Source organism: Saccopteryx bilineata, chromosome 5, assembly GCF_036850765.1.
Source record: "Saccopteryx bilineata isolate mSacBil1 chromosome 5, mSacBil1_pri_phased_curated, whole genome shotgun sequence".
Classification (NCBI taxonomy): domain Eukaryota; kingdom Metazoa; phylum Chordata; class Mammalia; order Chiroptera; family Emballonuridae; genus Saccopteryx; species Saccopteryx bilineata.
The window spans coordinates 26,499,690-26,527,682 of NC_089494.1; the positions used below are offsets into that span (position 1 = coordinate 26,499,690).

The 27,993-nt window shown below is 37.9% G+C and overlaps 1 protein-coding gene across 21 annotated transcripts in view; it reads right to left on the reverse strand.

Moving 5' to 3' along the window:
• The window catches only part of MAP2 (microtubule associated protein 2), a 294,399-nt gene extending 269,698 nt beyond the window's left edge, over positions 1-24,701 (reverse strand). For 17 of the 21 annotated variants that reach the window (XM_066233532.1, XM_066233547.1, XM_066233546.1 and 14 more), the window contains exon 1: positions 24,468-24,701. The gene's annotated coding sequence lies outside the window, so the exon portion shown is untranslated. The remainder of the gene's footprint in view (positions 1-24,467) is intronic. The other 4 variants (XM_066233552.1, XM_066233551.1, XM_066233550.1 and 1 more) reach the window with 1 other exon arrangement.
• Positions 24,702-27,993: the final 3,292 nt, after the last annotated feature.

The window sequence follows — 27,993 nt, forward strand, 5'->3', positions numbered from 1 at the left end:
CAAAAGAAAGAAAAAGAAGATTATGTGAAAATGGAGGCAGAGACTGCAGTGATGCAGCCGCAGCCAAAGAACACACTGCTAACCAAAGCTAAAAGAGGCAAGGAACCGAATTCCCCCTAGACATTTCAGAATCCGTCTTCCAGAACTGTGAGAGAATGCATTTCTATTGTTTTAAGGCACCAAGTTTGCGGTAATTTGTTAGAGCAGCCACAAGAAATTAATACAACCAGTGAAGACTCTGGCATTCTGGTGTGTAGTCCAGGGATGTTGTTCTGTTCATTCTTGGGAAGTGGTAAAAGTAGGCATTGTTAATGAAGAATTCTGGTTTTGGCCTGACCAAAACCAGAATTTGGCTAAGTGGATAAAGCATCGGACTGAGATGCGGAGGACCCAGGTTCAAAACCTTGAGGTCACCGGCTTGAGTGTGGGCTCATCTAACTTGACTGTGGGCTCATCTGGCATAAGCTCAGGCTCACCAGCCTGAGCATAGGATCAAAGACATGACCCATCGTCGCTATCTTGAGCCCAGAGCTCACTGGCTTGAAGCCAAAGATTGCTGGCTTGAGCCCAAGATCACTGGCTTGAGGAAGGAATCATTCACTCTACTGTAGCCCCCCCCCCCAGTAAAGTCACATATAAGAAAGCAATCAATGAACAACTAAGGTGCTGCAACAAAGAAATGATGTTTCTCATCTCTCTCCCTTCCTGTCTGTTTATCCTTATCTCTCTCTCTCTCTGACTCTGTCTCTGTCAAAAAATAAAAAATAAAAAAAAAATTTTTAAAAGAATTCTGGTTTGGGAGACATGCAAGAAGAGGGCTTGCATCTCTCTGAGCTAGGGCATGGAATATCATCCACTCTCTTTGGAATTATCAGGACATAATTGTTACTCGGTTTCTTACAGCACAGCTCTCTCAAACTTAGAGGGTCAGGAACAATCTGACATTAGCTTAAATAATCACCTGCTAGGTGACCCTTGGGGTTACCAAAATCACTAAGGATTGTATCAAGAAGTACATGGCCACCATCTCCATCAGCAAGTAAGGATGTAGCTTAAGACTCTCTAGACCAGCGGTTCTCAACCTGTGGGTTGTGACCCCGGCGGGGGTCCAACGACCAAAACACAGGGGTCGCCTAAAGCCATCGGAAAATACATATACCCGCCGGTGTCGCGACCCACAGGTGGAGAACCGCTACTCTAGACTAAATGGTATTTCTTATTTGCTTAGTCACTTGAATTTTTAGCAAAAATTTCTCCACACAAATGAGAAAGTTTTTGCTATGATGTTAGCAAAGGAGAATTCTGTAGCCTGGGCTTATAAACTATGGTATGCTTTAGCCTTAGCAAAGCAGAAAAGGTAAACTCCTGAGCTCAAAGAGACCAGCCTAATCCACCAGAGGTAGTTGAAGGAGACATGTCTACTAAAACTGCAGTGGTCCAAGTTATATAGGAGGGCTAGTATTTGGTAGTTCCATGAAAGTGACCTCTTGCTTACAATCACACTTGAAGGCTTGGTAAGCCACTTAAAAGCCACACTTTTACAAAATAGAAAGTTCATGATCATGAGTGAAATATCACTTTGCGCTGAATACAAAGGCTTCTTAGTCTAGGTACTAACAAAGGCCATAGTCTTAGGTCCTTGTAGAACTCAGGTCTGGGAGAAGAAGCCAAGAAGTTACCCTTGTGTCCCACTGCATTCCTCCACTTACTTACCTTGACATTAATCCAAGAAAGAGAAAGCAAGATGTGGGTAGAGGCAAGCTGGAACTTGACCAAAAATAAAATAAATTGTTGGCCTAGGTGTAGTCTTAAAATACCTGGAGTACCTAGGTGGGTAAGATGTAAGAAAACATCTGTTATCCAACTGACACTGTCAAACCTTTGAATGCAGCTCTATGTAGCTGAACTTGGCAGAGACTAATTAAATCTTAACAGAGAATGAAAGGCTTCAAAATCTGCGGAATTTATTTAACTAGAGTGGCAGGATGGTGTGAAGTGGCAAACTGTTTGTCTCTCTCTAGTATTGGTTCCACAAAGGAAAAAAAAAACCAGTTCCCATAATCTGAGAAAGGTGTGTTTATTCAAATTTGGGTAGAAAGATACAACAGCTTGAACTTCCTCTCCCTCCTGCCCATTTTAATAGTGCAATTTTATATGCTTTTGTTGTTACTATAGAATTGTTTCTCTTAGCTTACTTATGTCTAGGTAGTTCTAGTTTGTCTACATCAAATATTTTCCATTGTAAACTTAATCTGTGTTTCATTTTTATTCATTAAATATCTGACATTGCCAAAACAATATAATGTAGCAACTCTTAAAAAAACAAAACAAAACAAAACCCTGAGGTTGGTGGTGGTGGCAAGTAGGGTAAATATATCCGATCTATTCTTGGGATCTCTGTTTTTCAATAAAAAGGGGGAAAATTAAACATAAATCAAAAAGGAAAAAAATCCAAGACAGATCCTTGGAGACAACTACAGTCAAACTGTTGACTAAAGCCCTATATATAAGTCTAAAGAAATCAGGCATGGTATGTAATGACCACACTCAGCAATCTACTTAAGTTTCCTTTACTTCTGTATTTGAGATCTGTTAGTCAATGACTAGAACTCTGGTTAATATAAAGTGAGAAATAATATGAAAAGTGACACTTTTCTTCAATAATTACTTTTTCTAAAAGCACACCAAGCTTATAAACACATTGCGGCATTAAACTCAACAATTTTAAACAGTTTCCCACAAATCCAAATGTTTTCTATTATTTGGTTGTTTGGCATCTGTCAGATGACTATTGTGAGGCAATACTGATATTCTTGTAATGGCATTTTGTAATGTGCAGGAAGCACAGGTGCTTAGGTTATAATTGTCAACAACAAGTGGTTTTTTTGTTCACTTAGTTTAATGCTTTATGGTCTATAGACAAAAAGAAAAGCACTGCTATGTTTCCTTGTTGAGTTTAAGCCCACATATTATTAAAACATGCTGCTTAATACCTCATTGCAAAATTGCTATTATGAGTAATTTTCTTGGAAGTGGTAGGTGGTTGAATGGCTTGCCAATGCTAATTGTTATTCCCACGTTTAGCCCTGTTGGTAGAACATGATTTTCTTGATCATATTTAGTAAGTCATCATAGTTGTTACATAAAATGACATCTTACTGTTGTAATGCAAACTGTCTATGTGCCCAGCATGAGCTTGAGTTCTGAGTAAGTTTTGTTTTTCAATAAGAAATAAGAGCACCATATTCTTCTTGGCTCCACCTACATTTTGACTACATGTTTTAAATGTGTTGTAATATCTGTGCTGAAAAACCTGTGCCATGTAGCTTTAAGGTTTTAAGAAAACCTAAACACTGAAACCACATCCTGCCAATCTATTCTCAACAAATGATTATGATGTAGTTTTAAATTTCATGTGCTATCACTTATCATCACCACCTAAGCAGAGATGTATCTTGTGCATCTGAAAATCAGTTTTAAAAAGAAAATGTGAACATAAATCTCTCTCTTAAGAGCTTAAAGATAATAATGATCCCCATCTTGACCATTATATGTGTTAGAATTAAATATTGCTTTTATTACTGGTTTTTAAAATTTCTTAAATATGGGAGCCATTGTCAAGTGTTACTAACTAGATACTATGGACTGGGTATCTCAATCTAAATATTCTCAAAGATTAACCTGAACAGGCAGTGGCACAGTGGATAGATTGTCAGCCTGGAATGCTGAGGGCCCAGGTTTGAAACCCTGAGGTCGCTGGCTTGAGCACAGAATCACCAGCTTGAGCACAGGGTTGCCGAGTCAATCATGGGATCATATACATGACGCCACGGCACTGGCTTGAGCCCAAATGTCACTGGTTTGAAACTCAAGGTCGCTGGCTTGAGTCCAAGGTTGCTGGCCTGAGCAAGGGGTCACTTGTTTGGCTAGACCCCCTCAGTCAGGGCACATATGGGAAAGCAAGTTATGAACAACTAAGGTGTCACAACTAAGAGTTGATACTTCTCATCTTTCTTCCTTTCTATCCGTCTATCCCTATCAATCTTTCTCTCTCTTTCTCTCACTTAAAAAAAATTCTCAAAAATTATAAATTCAAGTATTAATAATCTTGAAATATTATTTTTTAATTCCAAAGGTTTTAAAGCCATATAGTTACTGGAAAATCTGCTGACTACACAATATGGCAAAAACAATAGAATAGTACATTCAAACTAAAATGTTCAACCACATCTTCCTCAAAGTACTTCTAGTGATCCATCCATCATCACAACACCTTGACTTATTTTTTTGAAATGTAATAACCATGTACTTGTCTGGTCAAGGCACATATGGGAGGTGAGGCTTCCTGATCCCCCCCCTTCTCTCTCTCTCTCTCTCTCCTCTCTAAAATGAATGAATGAATGTTTAAAAATAAATCATTCTCTTTAAAAAAATAAATGTAATAACTATTTTTTGGAAAGTGTAGCATTTTATATATTTTTTTAATTAATGTGCACTACTTTATTTTTTTGGAAACAGCGTCACACTTTATTTTTTTTATTTATTGGGGTAACATTGGTTAATAAAAATATACAGGTTTTAGGTGCTCGTTTCTATTATACATCATCTCTACATTGAATTGTGTGTTCATCACCCCATGTCAAGTCTCCCTCCATCACCATCTCTCCCTTACTCCACTCTCCTCCACCTTCCCCACTCCTTTGAAAGATATTTAATGCAAATGGAAATGAAACATAGCTGGGGTAGCAACACTTCTATCTGACAAATTCAACTTTAAAACTAAGGCTATAGTAAGGGACAAAGAAGGATACTACATAATGATAAGGGAGCAATTCAACAAGAGGACATAACCCTTGTAAATATTTATGCACCCAATGTAGGAGCACATGAATACGTAAAGCAAACCTTGATGGACAAACGCGATATACTGGCAGCAATACAGTAATAATACCCCATTTTAACATTCCATTGACATCAATGGACAGATCTTCCAGACATAAAACTAACAAGGAAAGGGCAGCCTTAAATGACACACTAGATCAGCTAAATTTAATTAATACCTTCAGAGTATTTTAATCCAAAGCAGAACATCAATTCCTTTTAAATGCATAGGGAAGATGTTAGGACACAAAACAATTCTCAATAAATTTAAGAAGAATGAAATCATATCAAGTATCTTCCCTAACCATATGATAAAAAAACTAGAAATGGATCATAAGAAAAAAAAAGCTGAAGCAAAACATAATAATATGGAGACAAGGCTAAATAACATGTTACGAAACAATGAATGGGTTAACAATGAAATTAAGGAAGTAATCAAAAGATACTTTGAAACAAATGAAAATGAGAACACAACAACCCAAAATCTATGGGACAGAGCAAAAGCGGTCCTGAGAAGGAAATCTATAGCATGCCAGACCTGCCTCCAGAAACAAGAGTATCAAATAAATAATCTAACTTTACACATAAAGGAAGCTGAAAAAATAAATAAAGCCCAAAGTAGCAAAATAAAGAAATTAATAAAAATCAGAGCAGAAATAAACAAAATAGATAAAAATACAAAAGCTCAACAAAACAAAGAGCTGGTTCTTTGAAAAGATAAACAAATCAACAAACCTTTAACGAGATTCATCAAGAAAAAAATAGAGAGGACCCAAATAAATAAAATAAATGGAAAAAAGTAACAGCTGACATAAAAAATATACAAAGGATTTTAAGAAAATATTATGAACTATATGCCAAAAAATTGGACAATCTGAAAGAAATGGATAAATTCCTAGACATAATCTTTCAAAACTAAATCAAGAGGAATCAGAGAATCCGAATAAACAGATTACTAGTGAAATCAAAGTAGTAATCAAAAATCTCCCATCCCAAGTGAATTCTACCAAACATTCAGAGAAGAACTAACACATAATCCTTCTCAAACTTTTCCAAAAAATTCAAAAGGAAGGAAGAATCCCAAACTCACTTTATGAGGCCAGCATTATCCAAATGCGCATTATTTTAAAAATTGATCCCAATCAAAAATAAATTTAATACAGGAACTGTTTTTCACATTTCTTCTAAGTCTCAGTCATAACTCAGTTTGAAAAAATGTATTATAATTGAATTCAAGGTTACATAAATTACATACTCCTGAAGAAGTTACTGTAATAGAATCTAAATTATGCTTTAATTTTATTTTCCCTCCAACAAACTATTTTAATTGTATTAAGCTGCAACCAAAAACTTAAGAGTGTGATTCCAAGTATCAACCCAGTTCAAATTCTAATTTTAGACCCTGCATCCCCATACATAACACTGACTGGTTAGATTTAATTGGAATGTATGCTTATATCTGACCTGACAGCCCCACTAGATGTAATCCAAGACTTTTAATTACAAGATACTAATTAGTATTATAAGACATTCACTGTATATTATTTAGGCATAAATTACTAATTTTCTTATTCAATGATACTGAGTTATATAATTAATCCTTGAAGAAAGAAAAGAAATACTGAACATGTACACATATAAATTTCATATTTTAATCCCCAAGACAGACTTAGAAGTCAGAGGTTCTAACTTCCTTTATTTTCCAAAACCAGCGCTAAAGCAATTCAGAAAGCATTATGAGTCTTCAGTTTTTCTGAAAACTTACTGCATATTTACTAAACTCCAATGCTGTGCCTGACCCTGTGAACCATTTTTATATAAGTTATCACAGGTAACTCTCACAGAACCTGTTGAGACTCAGTGATTTCCATGATCTCATATTAAGTTCACTGATTCCTTCTCTGCCTGCTCAAATCTGCACAATAGTCTGTTTAGATAGGAACTTCCTAAGGAAAAGAGACAAGCTCCAAACCTATAGTTTACCCAGGGTTGGGTAAGAAAATGAAACAATTGCCATTTGGGAGTGGGCAGTGAAGAGTTTGGGAACAGGATAAAAATACTTAGTATTCCAAGTATTTGACCGGCATTAGCTCCCTGGCTGGAAAGTCAGTGTGGTAGACAGGCACCCATTTAATCAAGGTAATACACAGCAAAAGCTAAACAGAACCATAAAGCGCTGTTTTATAAATGATTGATTCCTGAATGTGTAGTAAAAGCCAGGCACTCTGCTAGGTACAGGATTTGCAAGGATTGAATAGAATGTTTCCTTCCTTCAAGAAGCCTAAACATCCAGAAAGAGAAAAATACAAAAGTTGATCTGGTTTTTGAAAATGAAAAGCAGTTAGTTATTGGGCTAAAAACAAAAACAAAGAATAGGGCAAATAGTGAGTAGAGAATTACAGTTGAGTAGTTCCAAGGCCAGAAAGAGAGGCAGGGAGTGGCTGGAAATAAGACTGAAGAGATAGCACAGCTAGAGATTTTCATGGCTTTCTAGGCTAGGTTAAAAAGTCAGAAAGGAAAGGATCCTGAACAGAAGAGTAAACTGGACAAATAGTTTAGAAATATCACTCAAGTTCTTAAAAAGACTGCTTTTATTTATTGGGAAAAGACTGGAAGCAGGAAATCAATTGCTATATTTCAGACAAAAGGTAAAGAACCAATTCAATGAGAACAGAGCTAAAAATAAATTGAAGAAATATATATCTAGGAAATATATGATGAGTCTAGGATGACTTTGGGTTTCTGATTTGGAATAGCTCCATTACCTAAAAGAGGGACTGGAAGGATGTAGAAGGGATATTGAAATATGTTGGGTTATGAACATTAGGATTCAGGTGCCTACAGAACCCAAGTGCAGCTACCTGGAAAATAGTGGGGTATATGAATCTAACCTTCCGAAAGGAACCCCAAGCTGGAGATACAGATTCGAGTTATCAGAATACAGGTGGTTGTTAAGCTTTGAAAATGGAACGGGTCAACCCATAAGAATGTACATAGAAAAAGAGTCAGGGATCTAAACAAAAATGGGGGGGGGGTGTCAAATTTAAGTTGCTAATTAAACACTTATTTGCTATCAAACCCCTTATTATTTCAGGCATTAACTACAATCTGATCTTTAGTTGTTCAGACACTACAGAAACTGTTCAAGTAGCCCTTATAAACTTTATCGTCATATAAAAGGCAAAATCTTTTTTTTTTTTGACAGAGACAGAGAGAGAGTCAGAGAGAGGGACAGATAGGAACAGACAGGAAGTGAGAGAGATGAGAAGCATCAATTTTTCATTGTGGCACCTTAGTTGTTCACTGTTTGCTTTCTCATATATGCCTTGACCAGGGGGCTACAGCAGACTGAGTGACCCCTTGCTTAACCCAGCAACCTTGGGCTCAAGCCAGCAACCTTGGGCTCAAGTCAGTGACCTTGGACTTCAAGCCAGCAACCTTGGGCTTCAAGGTAGGGATCTTTGGGCTCAAGCCAGCAACCTTTGGCTTCAAGCCAGCAACCTTAGGCTTCAAGGCAGGGACCTTTTGGCTTAAGCCAGCAACCATGGGGTCATGTCTATGATCCCATGCTCAGGTCAGCGACCCCGGGCTCAAGCTGTTGAGCCCACACTCCATCCGGATGAGCCTGCACTCAAGCCAACAACCTCAGGGTTTCAAACCTGGGTCCTCCACATCCCAGTCTGATTCTCTATCTACTGTGCCACTGCCTGGTCAGGCAAAAGACAAAATCATCCATCAGTGTTTTATAAAAAGTGTATAAAGCCCCAAAGTTTTGGAGTTTGAAATTCTTTTATTCCCTCTCCTTCATAGTTTGTGTAAAGCCCAATATAAGTTATATATATTTATAGTTTTATTTCCTCACTGGTATTTTATTTTTTCATTATAGAACTATGATGTCTCATTGACATTAACCATTAGGATTAGGAGGTCAATCCAAATGACATTCAAACCTGAAATGAGTTATATGTAGCCCTTTTGTCTTTTCTAAAGCACTTAAATTTAAACAAAAATATAATAAAAACTAACTTATTTGTGAAAACCCTTGGATCAAAAAGCTATCATGGATTTTTGTCCTATGGTTAAAATAGAAAATCCTGGCCATGCTTATGCATAACCTTTCTGATTTGCTCCCATGTGTCTATTTTGTCCCCACTGACTGTCTGCATTGTATTCAGAGAACTCTGTCTTGATTCATAAAACCACATGAATTGAAATGCAACTCATGCCAGCACTGTAGTTCAATTTACAGTCCTGCCGTGCTACTGAAGCGGGGACTTCCTTAGCTCCGTGCATGGTTACCTTGTGATTTGGATTCAGTCCCAGCAGAACTGAAGGTCTGTCCCTCGATTAATTCAACTGCCCAGAGTACTAGACAATCCATGGGTTGTGTCCACTTAGTTCCCTGTAAATCACTTCCCTCGCAGCCTTTCAGTTCATCATTCATGACTTGTGCATAGAAAATCTCTCCAAACACTGTTCTTACGTGATTGCACTGGTCATTGTCTGAAAAAAAAGGCTCTCATTGTTCCCTTTTGATAATTTACATTTTCATTCTAGTTCCAAAACAGCTGGCCTGTTCTTTGAGAATGAACACAAGAAATACTTTGGGTACACCTCCTTCCCTTCCTTTCCAAACCTCATGTCTTCCAAAGATCTGACATTTGAAGTGAAAGTCGTTCTCAGATCATTTAAATGGATATTTATAAACCTGCAATTAACAAAATTTAAATGATTTATGAGAAGCGTTTTATCCATAAATGGATATGAGAAGTGTTTAAATGATTTATGAGTAGCGTTTTATCCGTAAGTCTGACAGGTTGATTTAAGACTTACAAAGAAAGAAAACATGTTCTCGTGTACAGTATATTAGAGAATGAAATACTTTATTGCCTTTCTATTGCAAAATATCTTTTTCAACAACAATTCTTTTTTCTTTTTAGAATTCATACCAGCTACAGGAAGGGAAAGCATCTTCAAAGTATATATATTTGCATCCATCTTTTCCTAAAGTCTTATCTCAATCTTCTCTTCCCAACAGCTCTGATAATTAATGTAACTCATATGAACAAAGAACTATATTATGACTTGAGTTTTTTAAAGGTATTCACCTATGTGTAAACTCTGACAAGTGCTTTTAAGCAGGTAAATTAGTGATGTGATAAGTGTTCATTTATAGCCTGTTTAGTTATTCAAAAGATGTCAGACAGCTGTTTTCCTCACTCCCAAAACAAGCTACTGGCATGTAAGGATGCTGTCTTGTTTTTGCGTTTTTACTGTTAACATGGCTTAACACAATTGGGGGCTCATAACTAGTTTTTAATAAACATTTGTTGAAGATAAAACAGGTGTCTTCACAATGGAAAGAACTGCTTCTCTGAATGGCACCTCCTAATTCCAACCTTCCATTGTGACATTCAGCTTTCCCTAATAAAAAACTAATCTGTTCAGCATTCCCTGAAATCATTGCTTGGCGAATAGCTAGCTAACATAACAAACTGATTTGTGCAAATGTAAATTAATGTAATGTAGTTCCAATTAACCAGAAAATGTGAAGCAATCTTAAAGATAATTAAATTTATCACCTCATTTTGTAGATTAGTAAACTGAGGCTCAGAGAATCAAATTACTTCCCCAATGTCTCAAAAAGTAGGTAGTATGATAAAGCTTTCTGTGACATTAACAGAGGCAAAGATTGGGTATTTTATGCAAATGAGATTTGTTTATTTGTTTTAAAAGAGAAAGAGATGTTATGATTCCTTCAGATCTTACCACCCAGAAAAAAAAGAATCATCATTTACTTTTTGGTATAAGACCAACTAGTCTTATTTTAAGCTGGTATTCTAAATTAGTTTCTCTAAAACCATTCATTCATTCAAAAATATTTATTGGCCACTCCCTTCATTCACACAATTTTCTTGGCAAAAGAGATATCCTGTAGATCAGGGGTCCCCAAACTATGGCCCGCGGGCCACATGTGGCCCCCTGAGACCATTTATTCGGCCCGCCACACTTCTGGAAGGGGCACCTCTTTGGTGGTCAGTGAGAGGGGTAAAGTACGGTGTCGCTCACGTACAGTACTACTTCTGGTGACGTGGGACGTATGCGTCACAGCTCCAGAAGCGCATCCTATCACTTGTTAGGGCTAGCAGTGACAAATATGGATCTGGACATTGACCATCTCATTAGCCAAAAGCAGGACCATAGTTCCCATTGAAATACTGGTCAGTTGTTGATTTAAATTTACATGGTTATTTATTTCTTAAATATTGTATTTGTTCCCGTTTTGGTTTTTTACTTTAAAATAAGATATGTGCAGTGTGCATGGAGATTTGTTCATAGTTTTTTTTTTTATAGTCTGGCCCTCCAACGGTCTGAGGGACAGTAAACTGGCCCCCTGTGTAAAAAGTTTGGGACCCCTGCTGTAGATAGTGTACAAACAAATAAAAATTACATAGTGACTAAGGTATCGTATTCTCTACTTTAAAAATGAGACTTGATTCTTTCAAAGATAAATATTTAAAATGCAAACTACTTTATGACAATGTATACAGCTTATGTCCAATGACATAGAGATAAATCTAAACACAATGTAATAGAAGGGTATTTGACTTATGATAATGTCATTGTGTAGACTATAATAACAACAAAATAAATTAGTCTGTAAGATATTATTCTCATTTGCATCCTCTTTCAAATGCATTCAGTGCACTGACCATGTCTATTCATGTTATATATCCTAGTACCAAATACTAGGATAACTTAGCAGTGACTTAAAATTTTGTGAACTGCTCAGCAGTATATCCAAAAGGGCTACAGTTGCTTAATTTCAATTGTCTATTGTTAATTTCAATTGTCTATGTTTTAAGAATGGCTAACATGACCCATAGATAATATATATTTACATCTGTCTATATCTGTCAGCGTTGCCTTCTCCTATGGAACCGCAATTGTGGCACATAGAGCATTTTATTGATTCTTTTACTTCCTGAGAAAATTTGTCCCAAAAGATAAGCTCTAATCCAGCTTCCAGATTCTTTGATATAAAACAAAAACAAAACAATATTTGAGAGACCTTTTGGCAACTATCCTCATTTTAAAAATAATGAAAAAAGGGCCAAAGAGGTCATAGTTTTGTTTTTCTGTTTGTTTTTTACTTCTTTTAAGAGTCTACGCAGACAATTTGCCTTTGTAAATCACACACACACACACACACACACACACACACACACACACGGCATCTTACTCAGAGAAGTATGGGTTTGAATAAATGTGGACCTTAGTAATAACAGGTACTTTTGGAATTAGGTAATCAAGTGTGAAGTCTTATGAATGAGAAAACAGCATAGCAATGAGGGGTCACAGAAATAACTATGCAAAGTAAATTTGGGGTTATATAAAGTGATTGCCCTGTAATTCCCCTCTCTGTTCTCCATTTTATTCTCTCTAGCCTCAGAAATAGAGAAGAAACTTTTACAGACCTTCAGTGATGAGTCATCATAATGTTCATGTACAATTTCAAATGCTTAACTTCTAAATTTTATTAACTTGAGTAGTGACAGAGTAATACTAAATTATATTTAAGTGTAAAACAAAATTCTTGGTATAGGTTTTTCCAACGAAGGGTGCATTTCTGTTCTATCATTAAAGTATGTTAAGACTAATTGTATACCACAGTCATCTCAAATTTGAACGATTGTGTCCATGTTAACTACATTCTGTCTTGTGGATACATGTACACCTAGATTTTATGATGATGATATGAGATAGTAAATCTGAGCAGAGATTTAAAGCTCTCTGAGCAGAGGGCTGTTTATTACAAGGTTAGTTTTCACTCTGTTCTGAGACTCTGACATGAGTCCAGAAGTGGCCTGAATAAGTGCCATTCTGTCGAGGCCAACAGCACTTTCCTGAGCAGAAACCTTTTCTAGACATGCCTTGGGCTGCACCAGGGCTCCTCAGCTCACTGATGAAAGTAGGTTCTCCACATGCATCACCTTTACTGCAGGTCTAAGAACCTCTGAGGTGCATAATAAATGGTGAAAGGCAACTGCAGTTGTTCAATATATTTTCCTCAATCTCCTTCCAGAAAAAGGGTGCTGAATAAATTCAGGGGACTTCTTCACACAATAAACTATATTTTATCACAAGATATAAAGTCATGGTTATTTTATTTGTTGCAAAGTCTCCAGAGGTTGCTCTTTTGATTTGATATGTGTTATATATAAATAATGAACCTACCTAATTCAGAAATGCCAAGCAATTTTAATCTTGAAATATTTATTTTAAGATAATAAAGAGGATGTTCTCAAGGTTAAATATACATACTCCATTATATCCTTCTTTACAGACATGCTTTCCTAAACACCTGATATCCACAATAAAATGTGAATTATTATTATTTTTTGCCATGGAAAGTTCAAATTGAATTTGCTTTAGGAATATATGATGCCATCTTTTCACCATGACTAATTTAATACTATTTAACATGACCTTCTTATTAATATTTGAGACACTTTGTGTAGTTCACTAAAATAAAATTAGTACATCATGCCTATTATGATCCCAGTAAGTGAACCTGGACAATGATACCCATTGAAACCTGGTTCTATGTGTGCTGAAGGCCTATCTCCTATTAGTGTGTCCGTAAAGTCATGGTGTACTTTTGACCAGTCATAGGAAAGCAACAAAAGACGATAGAAATGTGAAATCTGCACCAAGTAAAAGGAAAACCCTCCCAGTTTCTGTAGGATGATGTGGCAGCATGTGCGCATGCACAGATGATGACGTAACACCGTAACACCGTGTATACAGCGGAGCAGCCCACAGCCATGCCAGTCGAGATGTGGACGGTACAGAGGAAAGTTCAGTGTGTTCTACGGCTCTCTAAATTTGAATTCGTGATCAAAGTGCAACGTGAATATCAGCACGTTTATAACGAAGTGCCACCACATAGGAATCACATTACTCAGTGGCATAAGCAGTTGAAGGAAACCGGCAGTTTGGTGGAGAAACTCCGTTCTGGTAGGCCATCAGTCAGTGACGAGTCTGTAGAGGCTATACGGAATAGCTCCTAAGGAGCCCTAAAAAATCTGTGCATGAGCCCACATCGAACTGCACTGAATAGGTATGACACTGGGAGAGTTTTCCTTTTATTTGGTGCAGATTTCACATTTCTATCGTCTTTTGTTGCTTTCCTGTGACTGGTCAAAAGTGCACCATGAATTTACAGACACACTGTATTTTGTCTATGTTCCAGCCTGACTGAAATGCGACTTGCTACAATTTCAAATTCCTCAGGACACTAAACCATTCAAAATGATCACAGTGAAATAATTAGTAATCTAAAACACAAGTACTGATAAGATGGAATAAACCTCTAAGTATCTAACTTGTCTTTTTCTTGTATGGTATTCTCTCTATTTTTCTTAACTTTTAAAGGAGAACATTACCCTTTCCCATGGCAGTCCCCTTAATTATGTCTAAGAATCATTATCAGGTCATATCAAATTGATAGCATGTTTTTCAGGCTAAGAATTGATAACATATTTTTCAGGCTAATGGTCACAGGAAGGGCTCTCTCGTCCTTTTATACCATTTCTGTAAGACTCAAACAAATAATCCCACATTAATTTAATGAAAGTCAGAATTAGTCTATTTAATTCCAATGTATTAACAAGACCCATTATTAAAATTAGAAGAAAACAGTATCATTTCACATGAAGAGTATGCAAAACAAAACAAAAAACCCTAAACTTAGAGCTCATTATACTATGAATAACAGATTTCACTTTGGAGTGATAAAATGCCATGCAGTAATATTTGGAAAGAGAATAGTGTATAAATATCTAAATTTGAATGCCCATAATATTTCCATGGTCTTATGAGAGAAAAAACATTTGGGTTTTAGCAGTTTCCTAACCAGGACCACTGACGTCCTCAGGGTGAAAAACTGTTCAAAAAGCATTTGTAACAACAAACACAGAGAAAGGTTCAGAAGCAACTAACCCAGCCCATTTTTTTGTTCAGAAGCAACTAACCCAGCCCATTTTTTTGTTCAGAAGCAACTAACCCAGCCCATTTTTTTGTTCAGAAGCAACTAACCCAGCCCATTTTTTTCAAGTGTGAGGGTAATAGACTTAATAAATGTTTCCTGATAGCATATTCACACAAAAGTTCATTTGTTTCTAAGAAAACGATTTCAGTTGTAGAATCTGAACAGCCAAAGCAACGCACTTTGTCCTAATATAATATTGATAGCAGAACATGGCTGAAATGCCACCATCTGTACCCTCAGAAAGTTAGAATTGCTGTTATCATCGACTTTAATTAAAAGTAGATCTCTAATTAAAACATAAAATGCAGCTTTATTTATGCTTCACCTTGTTCTAAAAAGGATTTTTAAAAACAGGACAAAGGGAAATCATAAGAAAATAAAGCATGAAAAAGTTACTACATGAAATGTATACCAGGTTCTGCACTGTTACTTAGAATGGGATGTAATTTTATTCTGAGATTATAAGAAGCCAAGAAAAAAAAAAAAAGAGTGCCCACATGATAAGACCAAACCAGTGGCTTAGGCCATGGTCTCGTTTCTAATATGCTCTCACTTGAGGGAATTCTCAAGATTCTCCCCATGGGTCTTCATATAGGGAAATATATAACTATTGTCCTTCCACAGTCTTCATGTACCTATGACCTCTTGAAAGTATGGTTATTATATATAAATCAAACACATTTTCTAGATTCATGTTCAACTATAACAATATATGCCAAGTGTTGGCAAACTACAGTTTATAGGTCAAATAAGCCCATCACTTGGTTTTGTTGGAATATAGCAATACCCATTTTTTACATATTGTTTTTTTGTGGTTTTTTTGCAATCAACAGTTCAAGTGCTATAGAGTGTTTTCATATTGTTTATGGCTAGTTTCTTGTGACAGAGCAGAGATAAATAATTGAGAGAGACTGTATAAAGCCTACAAAGCCTAAAAAATTTTCTATCTGGACCTTTACAGCATAGCCTGCCAACCCTGCCATATGATACTACTTATAAAGATATTAAACGTGTTTAGAATGTAAATATTTAAAATCAAATAAATAGCTAAAAAGGTGTCAATCTTTTTCAAGAAAATTTGCATTTATTTATATACACACACATTGATTTTCAATAAGTTTATGAAATTAATTTGTGAAGTCATGTGGTATATTATCAATATGGCTAAAAATCAGAGTATTTGAATTGAAATTTGTCCTGATTTCTTTACTTGGTTTTCCAAAGCCAAACTCCTTTTAAAAACATGTATTTTGCATGAACATGGTAAAAGCCCAATAAAAACTCATATTATTCAGACTATAGTTCTGCCTGGCTTCTAACTCCTGATTCTTTCTGTCCTCCTAAAGATGTCAAAGAGCTGGTGGTGTTCCTCACTCCGCCATCTTTATCAATGTCTCCCACCTCCATTTTTTAGTATTAATATTTTCTTAATAGTTTGTGAAAATGTCTTCAACCATAGCACCTGAATAAGTCCCTTAGTCTCTTACTCTAAACAGGGTGATGTCTCTATGTCACACCATATGTAAAAATTCTAGACCTGCCACCAGTTCCGCTCATTCTCCATGCCGCTCCCCAGGTCAAAATCCTTCACTGACTGCAATGGACTGAAGATCAAACCAAAACTCCAACTAATCCTGGTATGCAGGGACCTCTAGAAATACAAGACCATCCACCCACTAAACTCTTCTCCAAAAGAAGTTGTCCACTGCAGGCAATCGGGTATGCCTTGCCATTGTCACGTCAGTGCTTTCGCTTTTGTTATAGTCCCACCTGGATGCTTTTCCAAACCCAGCCACTTATACCGCCCCCCCTCATGTCCTGCTTCCACGTGAAACCTTTAGTTTCACACACAGTAATACAGTTCCCTCCACTGAATTTGCGTAACATTTATAAGACATACTATTCCAGGGGTCCCCAAACTACGGCCCGCGGGCTGCATGCGGCCCCCTGAGGCCATGTATCCGGCCCCCCGTCGCACTTCTGGAAGGGGCACCTCTTTCATTGGTGGTCAGTGAGAGGAGCACATTGACCATCTCATTAGCCAAAAGCAGGCCCATAGTTTCCATTGAAATACTGCTCAGTTTGTTGATTTAAATTTACTTGTTCTTTATTTTAAATATTGTATTTGTTCCCGTTTTGTTTTTTCACTTTAAAATAAGATATGTGCAGTGTGTATAGGAATTTGTTCATAGTTTTTTTATAGTCTGGCCCTTCAATGGTCTAAGGGACAGTGAACTGACCCCCTGTGTAAAAAGTTTGGGGACTCTTATACTATTCTTTCAACATCATCATGAAATTGGATCAGCTCACTTACTGAATTCTCAGGAGATTTGGGCCATTTTCTGTAAGAAACAGGTATGTGTTACTTAATGTATTTCTAAATATCAGTACCATGCTGATTGTTGCTTGGTACCCGGCCTTGTTTACAACCAAAGCTGTTGTGGGGAAACAGGCAAAGAACACATTCATATTGAAACTGGAATGATTCTCTGAGTATTTTTCTCAAACATGGATTTGTACTTTTCTATTTAGACTTGTTTTTTTTTAAAAAAAATCAACTTAATTTTGGGTAAAAAAAAAAGGCAACAAGGGGTTAAAATTACTTATACATGTAATCCAATATCTAAAGAAAATGGCATACTTTTGGTTAACTATGTTTATAGCACTGTATTAGATCAGGTTAACAGAAATCTAATCTGGTCTTCACCATTGATTTCTGATTTTCTAAATCATTTCTCTCTTGAGTTTTAACATATTAGTGAATAAGATACAGATATAGCTACAGGGAATTCAAAGATATAATTAATCTTTGAAAGCTTTTATGAGATTAAAAAGAAATTTTCCTTCTATTACATGAAAATTTACAATATACTGCAAGTCAAATAAAAGTCCAGTTACTTATCATGGTCAAGAGGACCTGTGTGGTCTGGAATCCACCTTCTGCTCTGATCTCCTGTCCCATACCCCCACCATATTTATTAGACTCGTGCCATTGGCCTCGTATTTGTTTCTCAAATCCATCATGCTTTCTCCTGCTTCAAGGCCATTATCCTTCGCAATGCCCTCTGGCTTGAAACTCTTCCCCTGGATATTCCTACGCCTAACTACTTCTTATCACTCATGTCTCCAAAGGCAGCCTATGCCACCCCAGATAAGCTCTATAGTATGGTTTTGTTTCTATTCCTAATACCATTTTCCTGTCAGAAATGTTCATTCATGTATTGGTTTACTTGTTAATTTCTGTCTCCTGCTACTAGAATATCAGCTCTATGAGGGCAGGAATATATATATGGTTTGTCTCAACATCTTACGCATACAGAAAAGAGTCCACTGTATATTAGGAATATAATAACTATTTTTTAAATAAATAAATGAATGACGTATGGGCTATATTAGAAATATTTAGGAATCACTAGCCTGATAGTTTAATGGTAGCAAGACAAAGAATGATTCCTTCCCAAGAACATCGTTTACTAGAAGGTATTATTTTAATTCTTCATAGATCACATATAGTAGATTTTTAGACTATTTAATTCAATAAACCACAGCTAAGAAGAACACAGAGCATCTTATTTTGAAAGAACTGCTTTCATAAATGTGGGTTTATGGTGTGCAATTAACAGCTTTTTCCCCTATATTTAAGGCTCGAAAGAAAGCTACTTCAGGGAAAGACAACATGCACAGACTGTTCCCTCACTAGCGTGCACGGTAAATGTTTTAGAACTTCTGTTACATGTACTCGGGGACAAAACAGCACTCCAGTTCTGATGGGCGGTTAAACGTGTTCACCACATGTTTACTACACAATGTAGACTTCAGAACAAAACATCTAACATCCTCTAACAGAAGAGTGACATTCGAGTTCCTTCATTCCCTAGATAGTGGTACAGTTTCACTTTTCACTGGCTAGGAACATGTTTCTCTTTAAATATTTAAGCATGGTTTCTGCTTAATTTCTTTCTTCCAAGATGCTATTCATGCCTTTCAAATATTTGTCAACTTAAGGTTCTATACAATGCCCAAGCAGTGTGGGTGTGGTAGGTACAGCCCTACTGAACACAGTCACCATGGAAACACCTAATTTTATTTAAATTGCTGTCTCCTCCAGAGGGCTGGAGTAGTGGAGGCAGAGAAACAGGAAGACTGACAAGAGTAGGAAAGTAAGAGGAAGCAAGAATAGACACAGAGGCCCACAGCTTTTCTAGCTCAGTTCCTTTTAGCTAAAAATGTTCAAGCTGGGGGATACACAAAAGGAAAGCTATTTTTGAGAACATTGCAGGATGCTGTAAGTCAGAAAAAAGTTTCAACCTGGCTATTTTTGTTGGGTTTCCCTTGCATAAAGTGCCAAATGTAAACCCAGATTCAATCTGGAGGCATCAGTATGGATAGTTCAAGTTCAAGAAAAAAAAATAAGAAAAGCTCCTTTACTTTCCAAGTACCTTGAGTCTGGGCCCACATCCCCAAAGAGTTTAAACCTTTATCCTAAGAGCTCCGAACTGCAGGCATGGCCCTGGAGCAGGAGCCTTGGCAGCGTTCTCCGGACCAGGTTTAGTCTCAGCACTTTGAGCAGTGTGGCTGGTATATAGCTGGTTGGAATGGTTTTAGAATGCTGAGTCCCTCCCTCTTTTATATTCATGTGAAAGTCACAGGTGAGTCACCTCACCCTACCCTTAGCTCAGACAGCAGGAATAGAATTAGAATTGGAACAGAATCGAAGTGGAATGGTTCCTCCCTGCCACCCCGACACAAGAGCTAAACCTGGGTGCAAATAATGAAAAAAAAAACAAAAACAACGTAGTAACTTTTCTTCCTAATTTAGAAAGGCCTTCTAGAGAAAGGAAGCATGGTCAAACCCTGGAAATGCAAAAATAAATAAAATTATTCAAGGCTAGATCAAAGAAAGGTCTAAGAGAGGGATGGAGATCTGAGAGGGAGATGGGGGTGGGGGTGGCGGCAGTATAAAGCTTCTTGCTAAGCAAGAAATGTTGATATAATAGAAAATAAATTACAAATAAAATTAGCAGGCTATCTTTGTATTTTCTAATGATTACTAATTTTTTTGCCAATAGAAATTAAAAGAAAGGACCAAAGAAAAGAAAAAAAAGGGTGTGAGGGAAGAAGGAAGAAAGGAATAAAGAAAGAGGCAGGGAAAAGTCAAACTGTATAATCTTGTAAGTAAAAATATTTTTTCTAAGAAGTTTATTAACATAAAATGCAAAAGAAATGCATATGTATAGAAATTTGCTCATTCTGGTGTGTTTTAATGGAAAACAAATTGTTTAAACTTTCCCCAAAGTGCACAATATAAACTTAACAACTGACTGAAAGAGGAAATTTTGAGCTCTTTATTTTGTCTAAATTTCCACAGAATTTCACCAAAATGTATAAGTAAAAAGTATCAGTTCTAATACTACCACTCAAAGGAAAGGTTATCTCTCTTGAACAGGAAAGATTAAGTTCAAAGATTAGATTCAAAGTGTTTTTCATTTAAAGTCACCCAATTCTGTCCCCATTCTTTTAAAATTTTTAATTCACTGCAGAATTGCTTGCAATAAGCATCCTTAGTAAATTTTACAAGGAATCATCTATATATATACAGCAATTAGTTCAAAGTAATGACGGGGAAGGATGTGAACAAAATATTGTGCTGAGGTGGAAAAACAAAACAGATGTCCTCACTCCTCTCCCACTTAGACAAAAACCCATCTCCGTCTTAAGTGAACGACTATTAACAGCTGGGAATTTTCATTCGTTCATCATCTACCTCTACCGCCACCCACCCACCCAAACTTTCCCACAGACCTTTTCCATTAATTGTGGCCCTCTTTGTACCACTCTTACTTTGTAGTTCTTTAATGTACTTGGATGCCTGGAATCAGTTCTTGGGACTGATAACTCCTTGAGAATATCAAAAGTTGTTGCTCAGAATACTCTGAAGTGGCATTTTCATGTGCTATCCAGACTTTAATGGCATGTTCTATAGGTGACTGATTAAAGCATCTGAAAGGATGGTTGGTACTTGCATTATGTACATGTATAGAAACACACACACTCAGAGTTATAGTGTACCTTTCCCTGACTTAAATGTATGTATGTGGAATAGAGAGGGTAGGTGTGCCTTGGAAGGTTTATATAATTGAATGCATAAAAGCTTGTCTCTGAGGCCCTAAAGCATTGCCTCCATGTCTGAGGGGAGTCCCTTGCACTTCATGTCATATCTGTCATACCACAGCTACTCACTGCATGTTACTTCTTATAAAAGAAACAAAACAAACTTCTCCAACTTTATTGGTAAATTCCTTAAATTTGTACATTTCTCTTTTTATTTTGCCTTTTGTTATGTTAATAAGCCTTTTAGAAAGATTTCATTTTACTTGTAAGCTCACATAGCTTGAGAGAATTAAAGGAGCAAAAAGAACTAACATATCTGAGAAAGTCAGCTATGAATTCAAGAGCTTAATAGCATCTTTAACTCACGTATCAGAGACAAATGAACATATGCTTATTTCAGAATATTATCAGATCTATGCATTTACTAGTGACTTACCTAAATGACTACTTTTTGCATTAAGGAGCATAGTGTTGACCTCAAGGAAGTATTATGATTATCTACTATAATTGTAATTTAAGATTCTTTATCATATTCTGTCAAAAAAAATTAAGCATTGAAAAGAATTCATTAATCAGAGTAATCAACTTGGATGCTAAAATCCTCAGGTTGTTTCATATGGTCACATGGATATCAATGAATGTATTTTCAATTTAAAGTCCAACAGTGCAGCTGTAGTTCTCAAAGGCATAGCAGTCCATTCTGTTATCTAGTTGCTGGTAAAATTCAACACAAAATATGTGTCATAAGCAAACATGCAAAAAAATGCGCCAACAAATATTATTCTGCCTTCCACCTCTGATGTTTAGAAAATTTGCAAATTGATTTAAGTCAAAAGTGGTAACGGAAAGAAATTAGTATAATCCCTTCAGGCTTGGAGGACTCTGTGCCAAGTTTCATTCCTGGCTGTATATTTTTGACCAAGTTCAAGAACCCTGAAAAGAAATACATAAAAGAGAAAATATCCCTTTCACCTCAGGAGAGCAACATTCCTAGACGCTGCTAGGGGAAGTGAAGGGCTTCTGCCTGGAGATGGGTGTGCTCCTGGCGTTTGGTTTCCACTGAGAGGATGCCTGCTCTCTCAATGAATCTGAAGGAGCTACTAGGATGAGGTCATGGCTGTACCAGTTTCACTGGGTCATGCTCTCTCAGCACATTTTTTCTCCTCCTTCTCCCCGAGAAGGTGCTGGCTGTAAACAAGTCATCCCCAGAGAGTTGCTGCGCAGAATGAACAAATCCTAAATTTGAAATTCCTGAGAGCACTGGCTCTGCTTGGTAGTCTAGTCATAACTAGGAGCTTAAAGTAGCACAGGCAGCCAGAGAGGAACAGGTTATTTGACAAGGGGGCGGGAGCGGTGGAGAAGAAAAGAGGAGAGAAACAAAGAAAATAAAAATTGATGTAATCAAATACTATTCAAAAAATAAAACAGAGGCTCAATTTATAAATTGCTTAGATCTCTAACAATTTTTTCCTTATGAAGTTATTTTTTAAAAACTTTCAGAAATTAAATACTATATAGCAAACTATGAAACACGACAAATTAAAATTAAGTAAACCATGTAATACTACTGATCCAAAAGGCACAGTAGCTCTGAGAATATGCAAATCACGAATACAGATGGAAACCTATGATAATCAGATAAGATTACCAGCTAATCCATGTTAAAGTACACATACAAATATGATATTCTTTCTTGAGCCAGAAATAAATGTCTTTCTTTTTGTCTTGGTGGAAGGATGCTTTCCTGCATGGAAAGGGAGGAGAGATGGAGAGACCCATGATTTACAAATTCATAAAGATTCCAACCAAAATACATAGATGCCCATTGCCCAATTAAAGGGCGGTTTTGTGTTACATTCAGGTTAAAGAATGTAATATTCCTCTTGGGCATTCTAAAGAGTTCTTATTTATTTAATACACTTTCATTGCCAAAAAAAAAGAGTTATAATTGTACACAGTAAAATGCCAGGTGACAGAGCTCTGCTTTATTCTGGGCTGGTACCTGCAGCTCAGGCATGGGACATTTTGCATAATATGGCTCACATAAAAGGCTTTGTTCTCCATCGCCTCACTGTGGCTGCAAACCTCAATTTCACTTTGTCGTCACTGCTTCTCCAGAAAGATCATTTTTAAATAAAAAACACCTTTAAAAGTGAAGTTCGTTCTTTACCAACATTTATCAATCCCTCTGACTTACATTCAAAATTATATACCACCAACAATATCTTTTGTTTTGCACTTACAGATTTCATTAAAACCATAATTCCTAAACCCTAAACCATAAATGTAAAAAGACTTGTCTTTTAAGTATCCACTCTCCTTTGCAATACCATGTATCTAGAGTATTATAGATATGTATGTGCACATGTATGTGGTGTGCCAAGCGCACGCGTGTGCATGACTGTGTATGTGTATGCGTCTAAACAAAAACCTTTTACATTGAGTCAGTTTTAAAGGGTCCATTTATGTCCTCAGCATTATACTAAGGACTTAGAGCAGATAGTACACAGCAATCTGTACAAATGGGCTTGGAACCTTTTCATTTTCTGACAAATACCGAAGCCCCAACGCCAGGCAGTATAATGTCAATTTCCAGTTTTCAAGGATGTTTTTTTCTGATCCTATCGGCTTTACTATCCCTCACCCAAACACACCCCTCCCCATTCCTCTTACACACTCTTTCTTTAAATGTCCATCCTTAAACAAAAGACGAGGCTGGGGAAAGAAGGCTCCCCGCACAGCAGCCCCCCCAAAAGGCCTTTTCAAAAAAGAAAAGAACAGACGTTCTGTAGATGCAGCTCCCCATCCCCATGGTTTAAAAAGGAAGACTGTGGATGCTCCCCCTTATCCAGATTCATTTTTTCGTGTCCTGCCCACCAACCCGAGCGGACGTGGATTGTTCCTTCTCCTAAAATTATAAATATGTATCAATTTTTCCTCTGCAGCAGTTTCTGGAACAATAACAGGGAAAATGATTTCAGATCGATAAGGCTGCCTAACTCAGTCCTCTGTGTGCAGTCTCTGCAGCTGGACGGACAAAATAGTCCTCTACTTTGAAATCCCCCCCCCCATTATCTTTGTATTATTCTCGCCTCGTCTTTCTGCACCCCAGGTAGTATTAGCTGTCAAGACAGGTATCCTAACCCGACATAAATTTCAGGGCGCTTCCAAGTGGTACCTACCCACTTTGGAGAGCCGGGGTAGCAGCGCCGGGTTCTCGGCTCCGTAGCGACACCTGGACAGGCCGGGCCTGCAGCTGCGCCAGGTGAGAGCAGCTCGGCCACCCTGTGCCTGCTCCCAGGGCACAGCGGCCGCGGCACCCCCTGCTCATCCCCACCCCACTCCCGGCCGAGGCTCCCGCCCCGCGGGGACCAGGCACAGGGGCGCCCCACACAGAACCAGAGGTGGGCACGGCTCTTACCTGGGCGCGGAACTGGATGCAACCGCGGTCGCCGGTGCCACCGCTCACGGGCCCGAGGACCTAATTCCCTCCGGAGAAGGAACGGAGCGGGAGACGGGGCAGGGAGAGAGAGAGAAGAAAGAAGAAAAGATGGAGAAAGCAGCGGAGGGAAGAAAAGAAAGAGAGGAGGAGGAGGATGCTGCCGCCGCGGCCGCCGAGAGCCCGCGCAGCCCGAGAGCTCGGCCCCGTCTGAGCGCCGCCCCGCCGCCGGCTCCCCGCGCGGCCGCGCCCCGCCCCTGCTCCCCGCCCCGCGCCAGGCCCGCCCGCTCTGCCCGCCGTTCGGCGGCCGTGGCGGCTCTGGCGCTGCCACCGCCGCAGTGTCCGGGAGGGGAAGCGCAGCGCCACGCCTCCTGCCGCAGCCAGCCCGCCGCCCCGCGGGAACCACGAGGGTGGCAGCCCCAGACAGCCTGCCAAGCCACGGCCACATGCGGTCCTGGGCCCTTCTAGAGAATTCCTCCTCCGCCACCACCACCAACAAAGTGCGACCGGCGCCCTCGGGAGAGAGGCACCCAGCGGACCTTCTTCACCCATGCCCTTGGGGAAGTCAGCGTTAGTCTCTCAGGTGGGAGTCCCTCACCGATGCTCTTCCTTTCCTTCCTCTAGCAGTGTGGGACAGGGGTTCCTGTCACCCCTCTGTGGACAAGATTCACTGGCCTGGCCTCCACAATCTAATTGCAGTTGCATCCAGAAACGGCGGAAGAAAATTGGGGGAGCAGAAGGAAAGAGATCACCCTTTGTCAGTACTAAAGAATCAATGGCTGGAGGTTTATAAAATTCTAGATGCAGTTCCTCGCTACTCAGACTCATTCTTTATTCATTCAACAAAGTTAATGTAACCTGCTATGTGTCAGCCCTTGTTCTAGGCACTATGGAAACATTTGTAAATAAAAAAAGAACTCCCTGCCCCAATAAAAAATTTCTTCCTTCATTGGCATTGCATTCTGGAGAGCCAGATATATGAAGCAAGGACAGCTCACTTAATCTAAATCTCAGTGTGTGCTGTGTCAAAGGAAGACTGAAAATGTCAGCCCTATCCCTCTGCCATGTTTAATATGATGACGTAATTGGATAAAGAAGAGTCTAGGAAGAATATGAAGAGTGATGCAAGTACAATGAATAGAGAACACAGAAAGTGTTGACTTTTAAAATGTCGCTATTTAAGAAAATCGTCTCTTAGTTTTGAAAGTGAACTGAGAAAATGGAAGAATCTTTACCATAGAATCTTCAGCCCAGAGAAAAGCATTTTATTATAAGTAAGGGAGGTAATATACTACTTAGAGTTGCTTCACATTGAGTACTGGCAAGGTGTTTCTATGCTTAGCCAGGATGGCGAGGAGTGGCTTGGATGGCTTCCACAGTGCTGATGAAACAGCAGTTATAATTTGGCTTTGTCAATTAAATCATCCATGGAATCATAGAACCACTGATCATTAGAGTTGACTTTTAGGCATTTGGTCTAATTTCCTCAATTTTCAGATAGAAAGAGACCCAATGAGGGGATTAGAAACTATAACAGAGCAATACCTGAAACCCTGACATCCAAAGTCACACCCTGTGCTCTGAGTATGTTGTTTCCTTCTACCCAGCTTCATCCCAGCGAGGTTGGAAGTGTCAAAGCACACACAAGTACCGAGGAGGTGGGAGGGCTTAGGGATGTTCCTCAGAACATGGCCTGATTGAGAAGCAGGAGGTTTTAGGAGACTATGAACTGATATATATATATAGTACATGGGTGAGAAGAAGAAATAAGAATCCTGCTAGAGTGTTAACAGTTGACATTCAAGACCTGGCAGGCTGCTTGCTGCAGGTACTCCTTGGAAGCATCTCTTCAATCCGGAATAGTCAATTACTGAGTGTCTCTCAATTCTTGTTAATTCTGTATTATTTAACACAAGAACTGTATTCCAGAAGGAAAATGCTCCTTGTGCCTTTCTTCACTTCAAGCAGAATTTCCTTGGGTCTGCATCAACTCTGAGCTTAAAGTACATAGATACAACTTGACACATTGAACATCATCCTGCCCATCCTTACTGTCTGAAAACCAAAATATTATTTTGACTACTCTAGCTTTATAGTCTTGAAATCAGGTATTGCAAGTCCTAGTCTTCTTCATTTTCAAAATTCTTTTGAATTATTTAGTCTTTTTTCATTTCCATATAAATTTTGGTGCCAACTTGTCTATTTCTATAAAAATAGTGTTTTTAAATTACAATTGTGTTAAGTTTATAGAGCAATTTTGGTACAATTACCATCTTAATAATATTGAATCTTTTAAAGTTGTGACCATGGGGTAGATTTCTATTTATTTAGGTCTTCTTGAGGTTTTTTTTTAAGTCGTTATTAACAGGATTCATTTCTCAGAGCAGTTTTATGATCTCAGAAAAATTGAATAGAAAGTAGAGTTCCCAATATTTTATCTTTCCACCTGCCCACAGTTTCCCCAGTTATTAATATCTTGCATAGATGTGGCACATTTGTTACAATTGGTGAACCAATCTTGAGACATTATTATTATTAAGTCCATAGTTTATTTCAGGGCTCATTCTTGGTGTGGTTTTCTGGGTTTTGACTAAAACATACTATCATGTACCCACCATTACAGTATTATACAGAATAGTTTCACTACCCCCAAAATCTGCTATGCTCTACTTACTGGTATTTCATCCACCTTCTTTTCTCCTCCCCACCCAGATGTGCCATTTAATTGGAATTATACAGTACACAGCCTTATCAGACTGGCTTCTTTTACTTGGATATAAGCATTTAAGATGTCTTCTTTTCATGGCTTGATCGCTTCTTTCTTTCTTTCTTCCTTTCTCTCTCTCTCTCTCTCTCTCTCTCTCTCTCTTTTTATTGATTTTATAGAAAGAAAATGAGAGAGACAGAAACATTGATCTGTTCCTGCATATGCCCTGATGAGGGATCAAACCAGCAACCTCTAAGATTCAAGAGAATGCTCCAACCAACTGAGCTATCTGGCCAGAGCAGCTCATTTTTTTTAATCACTGGATAATATGCTATTGTATGAATGTACCAGTTTATCTATTCACCTATTTGAAGGATGTTTTGATGGTTTCTAATTTTGGGAAATTATGAATAAAACTATTACAACTGTTCAAATTCAGGTTTTTGTGTGGACAATTATTTTCAACTCATTTAGGTAAACACCTAGGGACACTGTTGCTGGATTTTATAGTAGACTATGTTTAGCATTGAAAAGTACTATCAAACTGTCTTCCAATGTGGTTGTGCCTGTCCACCAGCAATGAATGAAAATTGTTTTTGCTCCACATTCTCAACAGCATTCGGTATTTTCAGTACTTTGGATCTTAGTCTTCCTAATAAGTGTATTCTTGTACCGCATTGCTGTTTTAATTTGTACTTCCCTAATGATATATGATTTTGAAATTTTGTTTTTTGTATCTCTTTTTGCTACTGGTATATCTTCTTGATAAAGTGTCTATTCAGATCTTTGGTCCATTATTAA